Raw genomic sequence first — 17,663 nt, 5'->3', positions numbered from 1 at the left:
AGTAGGTTCTACCCCTGTTAGAGGACTTTCATAAATTTTTATTCAGAAAAGCAAAGAAAACATTTTTCAAGTAATTCAGTTTTAATTTGGTAAGAAAACAATTCAATACACCACTGGTTAACAGTGACTAAGACTACACTGGAGAATGAGATCACAAGTAATTTTTACCAGTTATATGTTCAACTTTTCAAAATAAACACATATGACTTTAACAAACTGTTAAAGATACTTACACAAACGGAGGGAAACAGCCTGGCAGCTTCCCACCACAGGGCCTTTGTACTTGGGACGCTGCCAACCTCCTCGTCAGCCCCTGCCCAACCCTACTTCTCCAGCTACACAGATTTGCTTGTTATATATTTTTACCCCTTAACGTTTCTTAGCATGGTTCTTACTACAACCATACTCACTACTCTGTGTCATTATCTGATAACATCTGCCTTCCCTACCATGAAACTGGCTAAGACACACTTTTTTTTTTTTTTTTTTTTTTTTGGGACAGTTTCACTCTGTTGCCCAGGCTGGAGTGCAGTGGCACGATCTCGGCTCATTGCAACCTCCGCCTCTCGGGTTCAAGATATTCTCCGGCCTCAGCCTCCTGAGTAGCTGGAATTACAGGCACACGCCACCACACTCGGCTGATTTTTGTATTTTTAGTAGAGACAGGGTTTCACCATGTTGGTCAGGCTGGTCTCGAATTCCCAGCCTTGCGATCCACTCGCCTCAGCCTCTGAAAGTGCTGGGATTACAGGCATGAGGCACGGCGCCCAGCCACCAAATCAGTTTTTAGTTCTTTCTCCTAAAACTGAAATCACAAAAGGACTTGATATCAAAGGATTCCAAAGCAGTCTTCATCAACGACTATTCCAAATCCATCTGCAATCAATATTGCAGTTAACTAAGGCTCCATGGAATCCTATGGTATCAATTACAGCGATCGGGCCAATATAAGACGCAGAAGCCCTGCAAAGTTATCAGAAGCATTTGTGATCAATATTCCAACATGACACCATAATACTGCTTGACAGGGCACTTTCTCAGTTGCTAATTTGTTAGAAAACTGTCATAAATTCATGTTCATACATGTAACCTTAAAACTTGCTCCTATAAGGCGGGGCGCGGTGGCTCAAGCCTGTAATCCCAGCACTTTGGGAGGCCGAGGCAGGTGGATCACGAGGTCAAGAGATCGAGACCATCCTGGTCAACATGGTGAAACCCCGTCTCTACTAAAAATACAAAACATTAGCTGGGCATGGTGGTGCGTGCCTGTAATCCCAGCTACTCAGGAGGTTGAGGCAGGAGAATTGCCTGAACCCAGGAGGCGGAGGTTGCTGTGAGCCGAGATCGCGCCATTGCACTCCAGCCTGGGTAACAAGAGCGAAACTCCGTCTCAAAAACAACAACAACAACAACAACAACAAAAACTTGCTCCTATAAATACTGTTGTCTCACATGAGAAGCTAGATGATTTGTTGGAGTAGTTCTACTGGGGCTAGTATTATGAAAAGAGAAAAGCCTTGGGGTTTTCATTTCTCTGAATTCACAATTATGTTTCTACCTAAGACAGAGCCACCACTTTAAAACAAGAACTGTCACACTAATTCAGATGCTAATCATCAACTCCATAACAAAGAACAGGTCTCTATACTCAAGAAATAATTACAAATGTCCATGTTGTTATCATTCCTACTTTCCTCCTCTAGCTTCGGTGCATTTTGCTTCACCCAATTCAACAGCTTTCCCAAGCACCCTCAGGCGGTAATCCCTCACTCAGACCACCAAGGAAACGGGGTCTGAAGCTGAGCAGTTTACCACCATGGCAGAATGTTTCACCCACGCTGACACCATCACTAAGTTTGGAAAAAGACTAAATTGGTTGAGCTAATAGCTCAAAGCAGGCTGCAGTATGTTGGAAAACGCCCCCCAAAGACATCGGCTCCTAATCTCTGGAGCCTGTGAATGTTACCTTATAGGGAAAAGGGTCTTTGAAGATGTCATTAAAAATTTTGAGATAAAAGAGATTATCCTAGATTATCTGGGTAAGCCTTAAATGCCACCCAAATGACTTTATATGAGGCAGAGGGAGATCTGACACCTCACACAGAAGAGAAGGTGAAGCAGACTGGAGTGGTGTGGTCACAGGCAAAGGAATGCTGCAGCCACCAGAGGCCGGAAGAGGCAAAGAGCAGCTTCCCTCCTGCAGCACAGCCCTACCAACACCTTGATTTTGGCTCACAAAACTGATGTTAAACTTCTGGCCTCCAAATCTGTGAGAAAATACATTTCTGTTTTCTTTCTTTCTTTTTTTGAGACTGAGTCTCACTCTGTCACCCAGGCTGGAGGCAGTGGTGCGATTTCAGCTCCCTTTAACCTCCGACTCCTGGGTTCCAGCGATTCTTCTGCCTGTCTCCTGAGTAGCTGGGATTATAGGCACCTGCTGCCATGCCCAGCTAATTTTTATATTTTTAGTAGAGATACGGTTTCAACATATTGCCAGGTTGGTCTTGAACTACTGACCTCAAATGAGCCGCCCACCTTTGCCTCCCAAAGTGCTGGGATTATAGGCGTGAGCCACTGTGCCCAGCCTATTTCTGTTGTTTTAAGTTTATGGAATTTGTTATAGCAGCCACCGGAAACTAACAGAGATCATGAAAAACTAAACCAAAGTAGAAATGCTTTAGTTACTACACTCCAAAAATATATAAAATTCCAACATGTCACAGGAAAAAAGATTTTAAGCAACGTTAAAGACGGTGTTTTTAAAACAAGTTTTTAAAGACTGGCCAACAAAGTGAGACCCTCAGCTCTACCAAAAAAAAAAAAAAAAGCCAGGTGTGGTGGTGTGCAACTAGTTCCTGCTACTCAGGAGGCTGAGGCTGAAGGATTATGGGAGTCCAGGAGGTAGAGGCTGCAGTGAGCTATGATTACGCCACTGCACTCCAGCCTGGATGACAGAGTGAAACCTTACCTATAAATAAATAAATAGTTTAGGTCATACACTATCTTTCAATTGAAGATATAAAATACAGCTACTGAGTTATATAGATTTTGAAAATAGAGCTAGCCTCTTAATTATGCCTCTGATTGCTCACACACTGTGCTAAGCTAGATAACTGCAATCTTCCTGAGAAGCATTGTGATTGAACATTCTTCTATTTATATTAAGACCAAAAAGAAAAACTGAAACTATTAACATTTCTCATTGAACAAAAAAAAATTTTTTTTGAAGCAGACTTTCACTCTTGTCGCCCGGGCTGGAGTGCAATGGTGCAAGCTCAGCTCACTGCAACCTCTGCCCGCTGGGTTCAAGCAATTCTCCTGCCTCAGCCTCCCTAGTAATGGGAATTACAGGTTTGCACCACCACACCTAGGTAATTTTTGTATTTTTAGTAGAGATGGGTTTTCTCCGTGTTGGTGAGGCTGGTATTGAACTCCTGACCTCAGGTGATCCGCCTGCCTCAGCCTCCCAAAGTGCTGGGATTACAGGCATGAGACACTGCGCGTGGCCGAGCAAAACATTTTAAGCAGCAAACCACCCACTACTGGTAAGTTTATTATCAGACATTCGCAATCCTTAGACTTATTATTTGGCTACTGATCTACAGCGAGACATATAAGAAACTCCTAACTGCCTTATCACAGAAAATACTGTTTCATTCTTAGGTATCACATTCAATATGTATTTATGATGAGGGATTTCATGTAAGAAAGACTTCATGTCTTCATCTCAGTAGATATTTTAAAACAAAGGTTTTCACAGATGGGGTTGTTGAGGGAAAGTTCTCAAAAAAACTTCCAGAAGAAAACAAAAAATGCCTGCTTCCCCATCTCTCCGCATTTGATCCATCTGCTGCTTACCTAGCAGTGCCGAGAAGTAAAATCAAGGATGCCGTCTTTTTTACTGTTTTCTCTACGACCCAAACAGCCATTCACGTTTCTAGAAACAGATGCCACCTAGTGTTAAATGTCTGTAAGTACAGCCTTTACAGCCCACAGTTTCTGTCAGAAGTTACAAGTACATCAAAGATTCTTACTGGGCAAGGACAAGTGTGAGGAAAAGCTTCCAAAAGGTGATTCTTGGACTGGATGCTAGAGGCCGCTGAGTTTGCCAGCTGGAGGGCTTTGCAGAGGCAGCCCACACAGGGACTAAGGATGTGGCTCTGCAGTCAAAGCACCTGCTCCACCCTAGCTTCATCCTTACTCCAGCAGCGTGAGCAGCGATTCATTTAACCTCACCAACACCCATCGGTATGGTATAATGGGTTGGGCACAAGCTTTAAATGAGCACCAACTGCTAACAAATTAAGGTCTCCCCCTTCCCTTCCAAGCAACAGAGGCAAAAGCAAAGCAGGCCAGAAACACTCTTCACAAAACTTTAATCAAGTAGAAATTTCCATTCCATTCCCCACAGGTCACATATTATATATAAAAAAAACAAAAAACAAAAAAACTCATCACCCCACCCATTTGAAAAAAAACAAATGTGCAAGAGAATTATTATGACACACGGCTGAGCACTGGTTCCAAAGAGAAGGAATGTAACTTCTGGCAACGACACATATGATTAAAAATCATGCCAAACTACACCTCCCATCTTAAACATTCAGAGGGACTGCAGATTTTGTTACAATAAAGTTTAGTTCGTGGTGTGGCTGGTCAGATTATTTTCAAACCCTATAAAAGAAGATACACCATAGCCCTTTAACCCACATACAATACTATCATCCCCATTTTATAAATGAGAACAAAACTTAGAGAATTAGAAAACAAAAAGAAGCCAGGCCCAGGCTGAGAGACTCTGTACTCTTACTATCATATAAAAAAGGAACACAATCAGGCCGGGCGCGGTGGCTCACTCCTGTAATCCCAGCACTTTGGGAGGCCAAGGGGGGTGGATCAAGAGGTCGAGAGATTGAGACCATCCTGGCCAACACAGTGAAACCCCGTCTTTACTAAAAATACAAAAAAAAATTAGCCGGGTGTGGTGGCACACGCCTGTGGTCCCAGCTACTCGGGAGGCTGAGGTGGAAGAATCGCTTGAACCCAAAAGGCGGAGGTTGTAGTGAACCGAGACTGCGCCACTGCACTCCAGCCTGGTGACAGAGCAAGACTCCGTCTCAAAAAATAAAAATAAAAAAAAAGGAACATAATCATGACCCAAACAAAAAAAAAAAAAAAAAGTTTTTTTTTGAGACAGAGTCTCCCTCTGTCAACAAGACTGGAGTGTAGGGGTGTAATTTCAGCTCACTGCAACCTCCGCCTCCTGGGTTCAATCAATTCTCTGCCTCAGCCTCCCCAGTAGCTGGCATTACAGGCGCCCACCACCACGCCCAGCTAATTTTTGTATCTTTAGTAGAGACGGGGTTTCACCATCTTGGCTAGGCTGGTCTTGAACTCCTGACCTGTGATTCACCCACATCAGCCTCCCAAAAAAAATCCCAAAGTGCTGCGATTACAGGCGTGAGCCACCACGCCAGGCCCCAAACAAAATTTTCAGCACACATTGCCCCATATTTGAAGAGTAAAACTCTAGAACAAAACAGACATGGTTTCTGATTGCATGGAGGTCAGGGCATACTGTGGGAAGAGATATAATCAAGTAAGTATGTGATTATCAGTTCTGGTATGAGTTGTAAGAGAAACAAACAGGATGTTAGGAGAGAGACTAATGTGAGAATGGACTTGAGATAGGATGATCAGGAAAAAAATAAATCAAAATTGTAAATATAAAAATGAGGCCAGGCATGTCAGCTCATCCTATAATTCCAGCACTTAGGATGCCAAGGTGGGAGGACTGCTTGAGCCAAGGAGATTGAGGCTGCAGTGAGCCAGGATTCCACCACTGCTCTCCAGCCTGGGAGGCTACAAGACCCGGTTTAAAAAAAAAATTACCTTTTTTGGGTCAAAACCCCTCCTGGTCCCTATTTATATGCAGCAAACAAATATTTCCTCTAAACCCTTATGTCTGGTTTTGCTTCCTTTCCAATGGGGGAGAAAGAAGTGGGGTTTCCTATGGTGCCACTGGCTCACTGGCTGAAGGTTCAAGCCCCCCTTTACTTCTCAATGAGGAAAGCTCCAGCTTCCTAAGAGCAAATTGCTTTTCTTACTAAAAATATCTATTTCTTCATATGATGCAACATAAGCATTTCCTTGAAAATAAAAATACTCCTCAGAGATTAAAATGTATTAGATATTTCAACCCTGTTATACAAATCAGACAGACAAAATGATTCATCAGGCAGACCTAGAATCCACTCAGTTCAACAAACTTAACGAAGACTCTACCAGAGCCACCAGGCACTGTTCGTGGTGCTGGAATACTCGTCACGTCCTGGGAACACTAGAGGGCGCGTGAGAGCGCCTATTTTCAAGAAAATCAGTCAGGGCTACTACGTGAGCCAGGGACCAAAAGCAAAGGAAAGCATGTGTGTGTGTGTGGAGGGGGGAATTTACCTGAGAACAGGGTAGAAAAGTACAGAATAGGAAGTACAACGACCCTTCACTGAAGAGGCCTTTTGCACAGGGCCTGAGAGGCAATCCCAGTGCCATTAAAGATCTGCTGGCCAGGCATTGCTGTAAAGGTGGCACAAGTTAGACATAAAGGTGTCAGAACACATGCATTAGGTTTCTACTGGTTCACCCTAACATGCATGACTCGGGATTCGCTAGCTCAGAAACCCTGTGACGTGGGACAGGTACTAGCATTAGAATTAGGAGGCTAAACTCAGAAACAAATTGCTTTCCTAAATTCAAAGTGCTACTAAGTGGTAAGGTTGGGTCTAAAACCTTCATCTTTAATCTGAGGTCTGGGGCTTACTCCAGTGCTTGAGCATGTACCACCTACGGGTTTCTCACCAGCAAATGATCCCTTGATGTATTTACTGTCTTATTTAGTAGCGTGCTATCATAATAGACAAACCTAGCTTACAGAGATGCAACTGGCACTGTAAGAGCCATACAGGCCCCCAATCAAGCTCTGGGGGCCACTGACACCCTAGTCTCTCAATTCTAAAACCCAATTGATTGATTATCTCATAATGACATTTCAAAAAAAAGGAGGTAAACTACATGAAACATGCCGATGAACTAAGATAATTAGGAGATGTCAAAATGTGATTAAAATAATTCTTAGGAGAAAACAGGATGGTAGTGCAGTGTAAAAGATGAAGTACTAATATGTACTAATATAATTTTGGATTGGAAGTGACCTCAGAGGTTGTTGAGTCGTTCTGTAGATAAAGAGAGATTAGATCCTTCCAATGACTTATACGAATAGTGACAGAGCAGAGAATGGTATTCTTATTCCATGGTCCTTCAAGTATTCCTAAAATTATATACAACAGTCATAATTTTGTACACAGCCCTAGAAGATAGCCTGGTGTTCAAGTCTGTCTCATTTGGATGCCAGCTAGCCCCAAATTAACCCCATGCACACACATAATGGATCACTCCCTGCATTTCCGTAACACGCAGTACTGGAGCTAATAGGGTGATGGAGTGAAGACACACACTCCCTGTGGTTAAAAGTGTGCGGAAGAGGCCGGGCGCGGTGGCTCACACCTGTAATCCCAGCACTTTGGGGAGGCCGAGGCGGGTGGATCACGAGGTCAAGAGATGGAGACCATCCTGGTCAACATGATGAAACCCCGTCTCTACTAAAAATACAAAAAATCAGCTGGGCATGGTGGCACGTGCCTGTAATCCCAGCTACTCAGGAGGCTGAGGCAGGAGAATTGCTTGAGCCCAGGAGGCGGAGGTTGCGGTGAGCGGAGATCGCGCCATTGCACTCCAGCTTGGGTAACAAGAGCGAAACTCCGTCTCAAAAAAAAAAAAAAAAAAGTGTGTGCGGAAGATTCTTAACCATTAGAGTGTTCTAGGGCTGACATAGTCCTGGAACTCCTGTCCAAGGAAAAGGGTTTTGCTACTGGAGACAAAGTTAATCTCATACATGGTACACAGAAACACGAAATAACCGGACCGTGATGATTTATCTGAAAGGATTTGGTCTGTAAGCCATGGGAAGGACATTCCTGTGGACAGAGGGCTGCTTAGATGCCACACACACAAATCTCTTTGTCACACAACCTGGCCACGTATCCATGCCCTATAAACCTACAAATTGATAAAATCCCATTTTCAAATAACTCAAGGGAAAAATCACCAAACAACTTCCTCTACCCACCAAACTCCCTGCTGAAAGACATGCAGACACCGGGACACTTCCTTCACGCACCTCTCCCTCTCAGAGGCAGCTACTTTCCATCCACCTCCACCTTCCCCAGTACTGCCCACTGGCATCTGCTACGACAATGAAAAGTTCAGAGCACGAGAAGTTCAGGGTGTTTGGGAGGGCAGATGAAAATACAGGTGCGAGAGCGCTTGGAAAATGGTAATGAAACAGTTTGGTTTCAAAGATTATGGATAAAGAATCGAGTCCTACTCTCTGCTTGAACAAGTATCTATCATATTCCCTTCACTCAACTCAGCTTTTAAAAAATAATGATGCTTGTAAATAGCATTAAAGTGGGTTTATTTTCAAAAACTAATACAAACTATTAAGCTTGACAACTTGGAGATTAATACATGAACCCATTCATCAAGTGTCTATGAGTACCTACTCTGTACCTGCCCGTGTGCAGACGAGATAAGAGACGCGTGTGTGTGCGTGTGTGTGTGTGTGTGTGTGTGTGCAGGTTTCACCAGGTGGCAACATTCTCAAGGGGAGACGTGTGTGTGTGTGTGTGTAGGTTTCACGAAGTGGCAACATTCTCAAGGGGCTTTTCACAAAGACGTGTGTGTACGGGGGTGGAGAAAAGGGGTGGAGGAATGCCCAGTAGGGCACGGTCGACAGGAACCAGGCATGGTAAGCTAGTGCAGCCAGAGCTTGGGAGAGGAACCAGAAAGTAGAATGTTTCGAGATTAAAAAGTGAAAAATGGGCTGGAGTTCCCACAGATGTCGGGATTAGAGCGTTTGTGGACTCTAACCCCGGATTATAAGGCGCTCCGAGAGAGACAGGGCCACACCTGCGGTTCAAATTGCTAAACCTTCAGGTACACAATAAATCTGTAACTACAGCAAGTAGCAATTTATGTATTTCAACGTGCGCACAATATCTGTGATTATTTCAGGCAAAAATGATTTCCTCATCCCTTTTCAAAATATTTGTTTTTACTACTAATTGCCAATATTATAGGCGTGTTCTCAACATTGAAGACTAAAGGAAGAAAGTTATAGGTGTCAACTGCTTCCTCTGAAGATCCTACCCAGCAGAGTTCAGACCTACACGGCCATCCTCACCTACACTTTATATCAAACTAGTTTAAATGTAAAAAACACAAAGAATCACAATCAATCAAATTAATTCATCCGCCCACTATCCTAAGGAAAACTACCTCGAATCCAGGTAGATTTCATTTGGCAAATTCTTAAATATTAACTTCAAAAAACACACGTTCACCTCCCTGGTATTCCTAAAGTTCCAGCACTTAGCAGACCGTAAGTTACTGCTCCAGACCTGGATCCAATAAACCCAGACTGAATTTTTCAGCACCCAACTTGTTTCTATGTGAATCCAGCAAGTTGGATCGAGTTGTCATTGTGAAAACCTGCCTGTTCCCCCTTCCAAGGCGGAGGTGACAACGGTGCACATCATCCGCGGCTCCGTGGAAGGACAGACACACACCCGGGGACGAAGGAAGAGCGGATAAAGCACAAAGGGGAAGCAGCGGCCGCGGGGACGCCGGGCCACGGCCGGAGGCGCCGTCGGGAAGGAGGGTGGGCTGCAGGACGAGCTCCCGAGGGCTCCGAAACGCGCTCGAACCAAAACAAAAACAAAAAGTTCAGCGCGGCAGCGGGAGCAGATTGGGCGAGACGGTTCACGGCTGCCCATTGGAGAACAGGGAAAACAGAGTCCCCCAATCGCGAGCGGCGGGGCTGCTCCCCTCGTGCGGCCGCGGGCCCGGCCCCGACGCTGCCCGGCGGCCGCTACCGCTCCCTTCCGGCCGCGGCCACCACTGCAGGCCCCGCACCGGCCCGGACGAAGCCCCGCCCCCCGCGCCCGACCACTCGCGCCCGGCCCCAGCCCCACCCGCCACCGGCCCCGGCAGCCCAGCGACCGGCCCCGGCCCGCGGCCCCCCACGCCCCCGCCCGCCCCGGCGCCGAGGCCGCCCCCCGCACACCCGCGCCGGCGCCCCCCCTCCCCAGACTCACCGTCCGCGCCGCCCGGCTCCTCCTCGGGGAGCGTCCAAGGCCCCGCTGCCCGGCAGCTGCGATGCGGGACCGCGCCGCCGGGCCCCAAGTCCCGGTCCCCTCAGAAAATTAATCACCAAAAATAATTCCAGAGAAAAATGGAGAGTAAAATCCAAGATGGCGGAGCGGGCCGCAGCACCGCCCGCTCCCTCCGCTGACGGGAAAAATGAGTCCCCGCGGCGGCCGAGCCCCCCGCCCCCACCCGGTGGCCGCCGACGCCGCCGCCGCGCCCCCCGCGCCTCCCGCGCCCTCGGCCTCAGCTCGCCGCGCCCCCGGCGCCCGCCCCCAAGCCCCGCCGCCCGGGGCCTCACCTCCGCCTCGCGCGCGGCCGTCCGTACAAAACGCGTCCGTCGGCTTCGGGACTCCGTGTCCCAGGTCCGTGCGCCGCGCGGTGCCGCCTCCGGTCCCTGGGCGTCCTCACCTCATCGCCCCGCAGCCCCGCCGCCCGCACCGCCGCCGCGTCGCCGCCCCCGGTGAGCCGCCCGGACCCCGCCCGGGCACGGTGGAAGGATACGAAAAGGAGGCCGCGGCCTCGACGGCGGAGGGACACCGTGCCGCGCGGCCGCCACAGCGTGCGCGCGCCTCCCGCCCGGCCTGGCCGCCGCGGAGCTTCCACGGGGCTCTGTGCGGGACGCGGGCACGCGCGGGGAGCGAGTTCCGCGCCGGGCGCTCCCGACGGCGGAGGGACAAAGGGCGATTCAGCGCGAGCCGTTCCCTCCCCTCGTGGCGGAGGGATTCGCGGCCGTCCGGTCGGTGGCCGGTATCCCTCCGCCCCCACTGCCCTTTAAATCGCGGCTGAGGCGGTGTTGCCGGCGCCCGGTGGGCGCCACCTTAGGGTTTTGTACCGTCCTTACGCGACCGCGTCTCGGTCTCTTTGCCGGTCCCCGTCCCGGCGGGGCCCCGGCTGACCTGGGTGCTCGCACACCTGCACCTACCAGGGACGGCTCTGAAGCTTGCCCATTGGGCTGCCGCCTGGGGGACGGGGACGCCCCTCAGCTGCGGTGTGTCCCGGTTGCGCCGAGGGAGGTGGCCCCGGGCAGACGACCGTCTTTGTTGTGGGAATAGGGGTCGCTGGCAGCAGATACACCCTGAGACCATGTGGGCAGCCTGAGCGTTCCTGCGCGGAGCGTGCAAGGGAGGAGGGGAGCGGGCGCGCCTCGGCCTGGCCCCCCGCGGGCCCCGCCGCCCCCAGCACCCACTGTGCGCCCCGTGCCGCGCTTCGATCTGCTTCGCTCCGCTCCAGATGGGCCCTGCGCGCGGGCCTTGCGGCCCCTCCTCTGGAAGCCGGGGTCGGCGGGGAGATCCTGAGGGGGCCCCCTGGGAGCCGGGGGGCTGCAAAGCCTTCCTGGGCATCAGTCTTGCAGTGCAAACAACAGAACAACGATGAGCGCGCGCCCGACCCCTGCGAGGCTGCCCAGGCCCTCGCAAATCCTCCCTCTCACGCGTCAGCACGACCCCCGGAGGTGGGGGCCATGTGGATTTCACTTTACACCTAGGGAAACTGAGGCACGGGGAGTTCGGTGACCTCTATGAAAAGTAGTCAGGGCTTGAGCCGGAGGCCTCATCCACCACTCAGGTGAAAAATACAGAATAAATCAGGAAGCGGGTGAGGAGGACCTGCGAGAAGTTGAGGTTGGCACAGGCTTGCAGACGCGTTGATTCGGTGCCTGCAGGTGCCCCGAGGAAGCGCAGACCTGGAGGGTGAATTGGAGCGTGTTGGGAAGAGGGTGGTAAGGAAATGCACGACAGTGAGACCAGCCAGTGCGCCATGGGAGAGGAGAGAGGTTGCACTTGCCACAGAGAGGAGGCGGGCAGGGCAGGCAGCTCGGATGCCAGGGAGAACCCCAGCCTGCCTTGGTTTCCCCTGCGGCTGCAGGGCCATCGTCCTCCACAAAGGATGATGAATGGAGGCTGGGAACGATCACCCAACACAGGACTGGGCTAAGTCCAGCTAACACTGATGGACAGCGCCTCCCTCATTTGCCCTCGTCCTCCACCTTGACCTTGGCTGGTAGACATGAGGCTCTTAACCGCGTTCCACAGAGGGAAACTGAGGCACGGTGACTCGCTGAGGATACATGCTGATGGAGGAAGAAGCGGGTCTCTCCTCAAAACCAGAGCTCCTCCCACTGCTCTCACTTGTCCCATCAGCAGGTCCCTCCCTCTCGTGGTGGGCACAGCCCGAGCACCTCTCCTGTCTGCCTGTTCACTAAAAGCAGTGTCGTCTGTGGCAGCAGAATCCACCCTGCCACGTTCGTCTTTGCAGATGGAACTAACAAGTGATTGCTTTGGTTGTCTTGGTTTCTGGTTTAATCATAAACTTTCTGAGATTTTCATAGTGCCTGGCTCCAAGTACTCAACTTGCACCCCAGAAACACCAAATACCCACGGGAGGCGAGTGCACTAGGGAAAGATCATCTGTCTCCAAGTCGACCTTGGTCTCAGGTCCCAAGTCTAGCTATGCTTGAGCAGCCCTCCAGAGCCCCCAAAGCTGATGTCCTCCCCACCCCCAGCTTTCCAGAGCTCACCCAAAGCGTAGAGGTGCTCTCCACATGCCCTTCAGACTGAACACCAAATCCTGAGCCCTGTAAAGCCCCAATACTCCCCAAATGCAGGACTTCCATGCATTCACTGCCCGATGCCAAGCGAAGTGTTTTGGACATTTCCTTGCGAGGCTGGGTCCACAGCCTGGCAGGGATACAGATGAGCAAATCCAAGCCCAGCCTGTTCCCAGGCTCCCAGTTCGGTGTCCATTCCTCCCTCAATTCCTCTACATTGCCAGCCACTCTTCTAGCCTCAGCTGAGAGTCCCAGGGTGGGCTAGGGCTCCTGGCAGAGCTGAGTTGGGGTTCAGGATCTTGGTGGAGCCGTGCAGGGGGCTTGAGGCCTTTGTGGGGTCCTGGCTCAGGGAGGCCAGGGCTGAGCTGTGCGGAGGGCACAGCCCAGGAGAGCCCTCCCTAGGGAGACTCCCACAGGAGAGGCCAGTTGGAGGCTCCTCCTGCCAGCTGGCAGGGGAGGGAGAGCAGGAAGTAGGTGGCCAGGCACCTGCCCAGTCCCTGTGTGACCGAAGCCCTTGGCATTTACACTGTGAGACCTCTAGACACCCCAAAGTGGAAGAGCTAAGCCACAGAGGCGAGGGGGCCCCCACCCAGCTTGGCCGACTGAAAAGGATTAACAGCTCTAAAGAAAGACCGAGTCAGCGGAAGGGACCCGGCCAGCCCCGGAAGCACCGTGAGGCTGGCCAGGAGTGCCAGCTTAGCCTGGAGCTGGCCTGGGAGTGGCATGCCTTCCAGGGCACTGACTGAGGCCATGGAGTCTATTCTGGTCTCCCTAGCAGGGCTGGCTCTGGTGTGTCCAGGGTCACTCCAGCCTAGTGCCACCCACCCTGCTGTGCTCTCCCACTCCCTTTCTTCAAGTTCGCCCAGTGACAGGATGGCAGGGATTCACTTGCCTTGATCCTGTGCCTACTGGGAGAGCCCACAGGTCACGTTGACCCCAGAATTCCAGGTTGGAGGCAGGTCGCTTCTCCTTGTAAAGTTATATGTTGGCTTTTGCGCTCTGCACATACATCTGCCCTGGTCCCCACCCCGTCTGGAAGCTAGGACTGCTCTGATGAGAGCAGGTGTCTGCAACCAGAGGGAAAGTGGAGCATACCCGGCTGACCCCCACCATCTTGGTGGCTGGCAGGTTTCCTGGTCACATTCCTGAGCACCACTACCCCGGCACCATTCCTGCCTTCCACCTGCCCCTCCACTGTCACTCTCTTTGAATAGATGAAGAAACAGCCACTGAGGCCAGGTGTGGCCTGTAATCCCAACACTTTGGGAGGCTGAGGCAGGCAGATCCCCTGAGCTCAGGAGTTTGAGACCAACCTGGCCAACGTGGCGAAACCATCTGTACTAAAAATACAAAAACTAGCCAGAAATGGTGGCATGTGCCTGTGATCCCAACTACCCAGGTGGCTGAGGCAGGAGAATCACTTGAAACCGGGAGGTGGAGGTTGCAGTGAGCTGAGATCATGCCACTACACTCCAGCCTGGGCAACAGAGCAAGACTCCGATTCAAAAAAAAAAAGAAAGAAAGAAACAGTCACTGAAAGGTCAAATGACACACCTGAGACCCCTGGTCAACAGCAGCAAGACTGTACAGCAGCTGCCAACAGAGGTCAGCACGAGTCTGACCTGGGTTTGAATCCCAGCTCTGCAATTTACCAGTCATGGGATTTTGGGCAAACGATGTAGCCTGTAACACACCATTCCCTCACCTGTGAAAAGATCCATTCCTTGGACCTGCCTAATAAATTCCTCTGTAGCTTTACAATTGTTTATATGTTTCAGATGCTCAAATTCTTTCTCCAGCCTGGACTTCTCTGAACATCAGACATCACCACTTCGATGTTTAATAGGTGTTTCAAATATAAGACTGCTAAACTGGAGGACACACAGGAAAGCAAAACCCCCTCCCCCACACCCTTCCACCTCTCCATCAGGTACCCTTCCGTTGCCCAGGTCCAGGACCTAGTTTCTTAGGGGCTTGTTGCTGCTGCTGCTGCTTTGTTGAGATGGAGTTTCACGCTTGTCACCCAGGCTGGAGTGCAGTGGTGTGATCTCGGCTCACTGCAACCTCTGCCTCCTAGGTTCAAGGGATTCTCCTGCCTTAGCCTCCCGAGTAGCTGGGATTACAGACACACGCCACCTCGCGGGGCTAATTTTTGTATTTTTAGAAGAGACGGGACTTCACTATGTTGGCTATGCTGGTCCCAAATTCCTGACCTCAGCTAATCCACCCACCTCGGTCTCCCAAAGTGCTGGGATTACGGCGTGAGCCACTGCGCCCGCCCAGCCAGGACCTGTTTTCATTCTTCCTTCATGGCTTCAGGGTTCTTTCCCCTTAGCACACACGACAGCTCTAGCATTCCGTATCTCTCAGTATTCATCCTAGGGGTGACTCTCTTTAGACTGTCAGCTTCTCAAGGACAGGCAGCTTTGTTTGTCTCGTTCGTTGCTATGTCTCCAGCATTCAGAACGGCCCCTGGGGATACGGTGTCGAGACTTCTGCTTTGGCTGAAGGAAGGGAGGGAGGGAGGGAGGAAGAGGGGAAAGATAATACTAACCTTCCAGGGCTGCTACAAGGATAAAAGGAGGTGCAAGGGGCTCTTAGCCACTCCCCAGACTCTGGGGGCCCGAGCTTGCTTTGTTGATAAGGCTTCTCCACCACCCACCCCACAAGGTGTGTAGCGTTCCAGCTCACGGGTACCCTGGGGGTTGTGTGATCAGCGCCCGCCTGGGGCAGTGAGACAGGCACCAGGAAAATTTCCCTGTCACTGAGGATGTTGTTCTTTTGGGGTTCCATCACACACCCTTTTTTATCTCCCCTCCCCAAATAAAACTCAGCCCTAACCAGCCCTCTCTAGAAGCAAACACAGAGAGGACCAACAGCAACTGACAAAGGTTTCTTTCTGGGCCAGGGGAGCTGTATCTTATTAGTTTTTAATAATTTCTGGCCAGGCACAGTGGCTCATGCCTGTAATCCCAGCACCTTGGGAGGCTGAAGCGGACAGATCACTTGAGGCAGGATGTCTAGACCAGCCTGGCCAATGTGGTGAAACCCCATCTCTACTGTAAATACAAAAAAATTAGCCAGGCGTGGTGGTGCACACCTGTGATCCTAGCTACTCGGGAGGCTGAGGCCGGAGAATCACTTGAACTCGGGAGGCAGAGGTTGCGGTGAACCGAGATCATGCCACTGCACTCCAGTCTGGGTGACAGAGCAAGGCTCTGTCTCAAAACAAACGAACAAAAATAATAGCAATAATAATTTCTTTTTTTTTTTTTTAATGGCGTCTCGCTCTGTTGCCCAGACTGGAGTGCAGTGGCATGATCTCGGCTCGCTGTAACCTCTGCCTCCCGGGTTCAAGCAATCCTTCTACCTCAGCCTCCCGAGTAGCTAGGATCACAGGTGTGCACCACCACGCCTGGCTAATTTTTTCGTATTTGCAGTAGAGATTCGGTTTCACCATGTTGGCCAGGCTGGTCTAGAAATCCTGCCTCAAGTGATCTGTCTGCCTTGGCCTCCCAAGGTGCTGGGATTACAGGCGTGAGCCACTGCACCCAGCCTATTTTTTAATAACTTCAAGTATACAGGAAGGTTCCGAGTACATTACCAAATTTTTTTTCCTAGACCATCAAACTGTAAGCTACTTCCTGGGTGCTCCGTTACCTCCAAATACATTGAAGTGTATTGTCTTCTATCTGGGGTGGCTGCTACAAACCCAGAGTACAATGATCAAAACTAAAACATTAACATTGCTATGTTGCTGCCATTGAATCCTCAAACCCCGTTCAAGTTTTTCCAACGATCGTGATAGCAGGGGAGCTCTGGTGGTTGCGTCTCTTCAGCTTCCTTCTCCTGGGGTCAGTTCCTCATTGTTTCCCATCTTGTGTGACCTTGACACTTTTGAAGGTTACAGGCCAATTATTATTTTTATTTTATGTTTTATTTTTTGAGACAGAGTAGCTGGGATTCCAGGCACACGCTGCCATGCCCGGCTGATATTTGTGTTTTTAGTAGAGAAGGATTTAACCATGTTGGCCAGGCTGGTCTCGAACTCCCGACCTCAGGCGATCCACTGCGTTGGTCTCGCAAAGTGCTGGGATTACACACGTGAGCCACCGCGCCTGGCCCAGGCTGATTATTTTGTAGTATGCCCTTCAGTTTAGGCGTTCAGATGTTTCCTCATGGTCAGATTAAGGTCAGGGATCTCTGGCAGGAATGTCACAAAAATGACACTGTGTTCCTGGTATGGCATTCTACCAGGTTGTGCAGGGTTTTGATTTGACCCATTACGGGTGATGTCCACTTGGGCCACCTGTAATGTGGTTTAGGGGTGTCCAGCCTTTCCCATCGGCAGCTCACCTGCTAACCTATCGTAGTAAATAAGTTTTCTGTGGAGAGGTACGTTAAGAGGATGTGAACATCCCATTACTCATCACATTTTCAATTTATATATATTTGTATACATATCCATATATATATATATATATATACACACACAAATATATATCAGAATGGATTTATAGGTTCTTAGTTTTGTTCAATCAGTGTCTGTTTCTTCCTCTCTCTTCTTCTCCCATCCTTCCTTTCTTCCTCCTCTTTCTCTATTTCTTTATTTCTATCTCTTTCCCTCCCACTCTCTTTCTTTATTCCTTCCTTTACAGTTATTTGTGGTAGCTTTATTTATAATAGCAGTAAACTGGAAACAACCCAAATGCCAACCATTTGGATAGACAATGGATAGACAAACTGTGGTCTCTCCAGGTGTTGGATGCTGCTCAGAAATAGAAAGGAACAGACTACTGTTACAAACATCATAGATGAATTTCAAAAACATTACATTGAGACAAAGATGTCAGAA

The 17,663-nt window shown here is 49.9% G+C and overlaps 1 protein-coding gene across 7 annotated transcripts in view; it reads right to left on the bottom strand.

Moving 5' to 3' along the window:
* The window catches only part of KMT5B (lysine methyltransferase 5B), a 60,606-nt gene extending 49,923 nt beyond the window's left edge, over positions 1-10,683 (bottom strand). For 3 of the 7 annotated variants that reach the window (XM_032282595.1, XM_032282599.1, XM_032282603.1), the window contains exon 1: positions 10,562-10,683. The gene's annotated coding sequence lies outside the window, so the exon portion shown is untranslated. Of the gene's footprint in view, positions 1-233; positions 255-557; positions 570-10,211; positions 10,414-10,561 lie in introns of those variants that run through there. The other 4 variants (XM_032282596.1, XM_032282600.1, XM_032282597.1 and 1 more) reach the window with 3 other exon arrangements.
* Positions 10,684-17,663: the final 6,980 nt, after the last annotated feature.

The sequence above is a fragment of the Sapajus apella genome, unplaced genomic scaffold, assembly GCF_009761245.1.
Source record: "Sapajus apella isolate SASKATOON/1434 unplaced genomic scaffold, GSC_monkey_1.0 scaffold14, whole genome shotgun sequence".
Classification (NCBI taxonomy): domain Eukaryota; kingdom Metazoa; phylum Chordata; class Mammalia; order Primates; family Cebidae; genus Sapajus; species Sapajus apella.
Note: the sequence above shows the minus strand (reverse complement) of the source record. Positions and strands in the feature narration are given on the sequence as shown.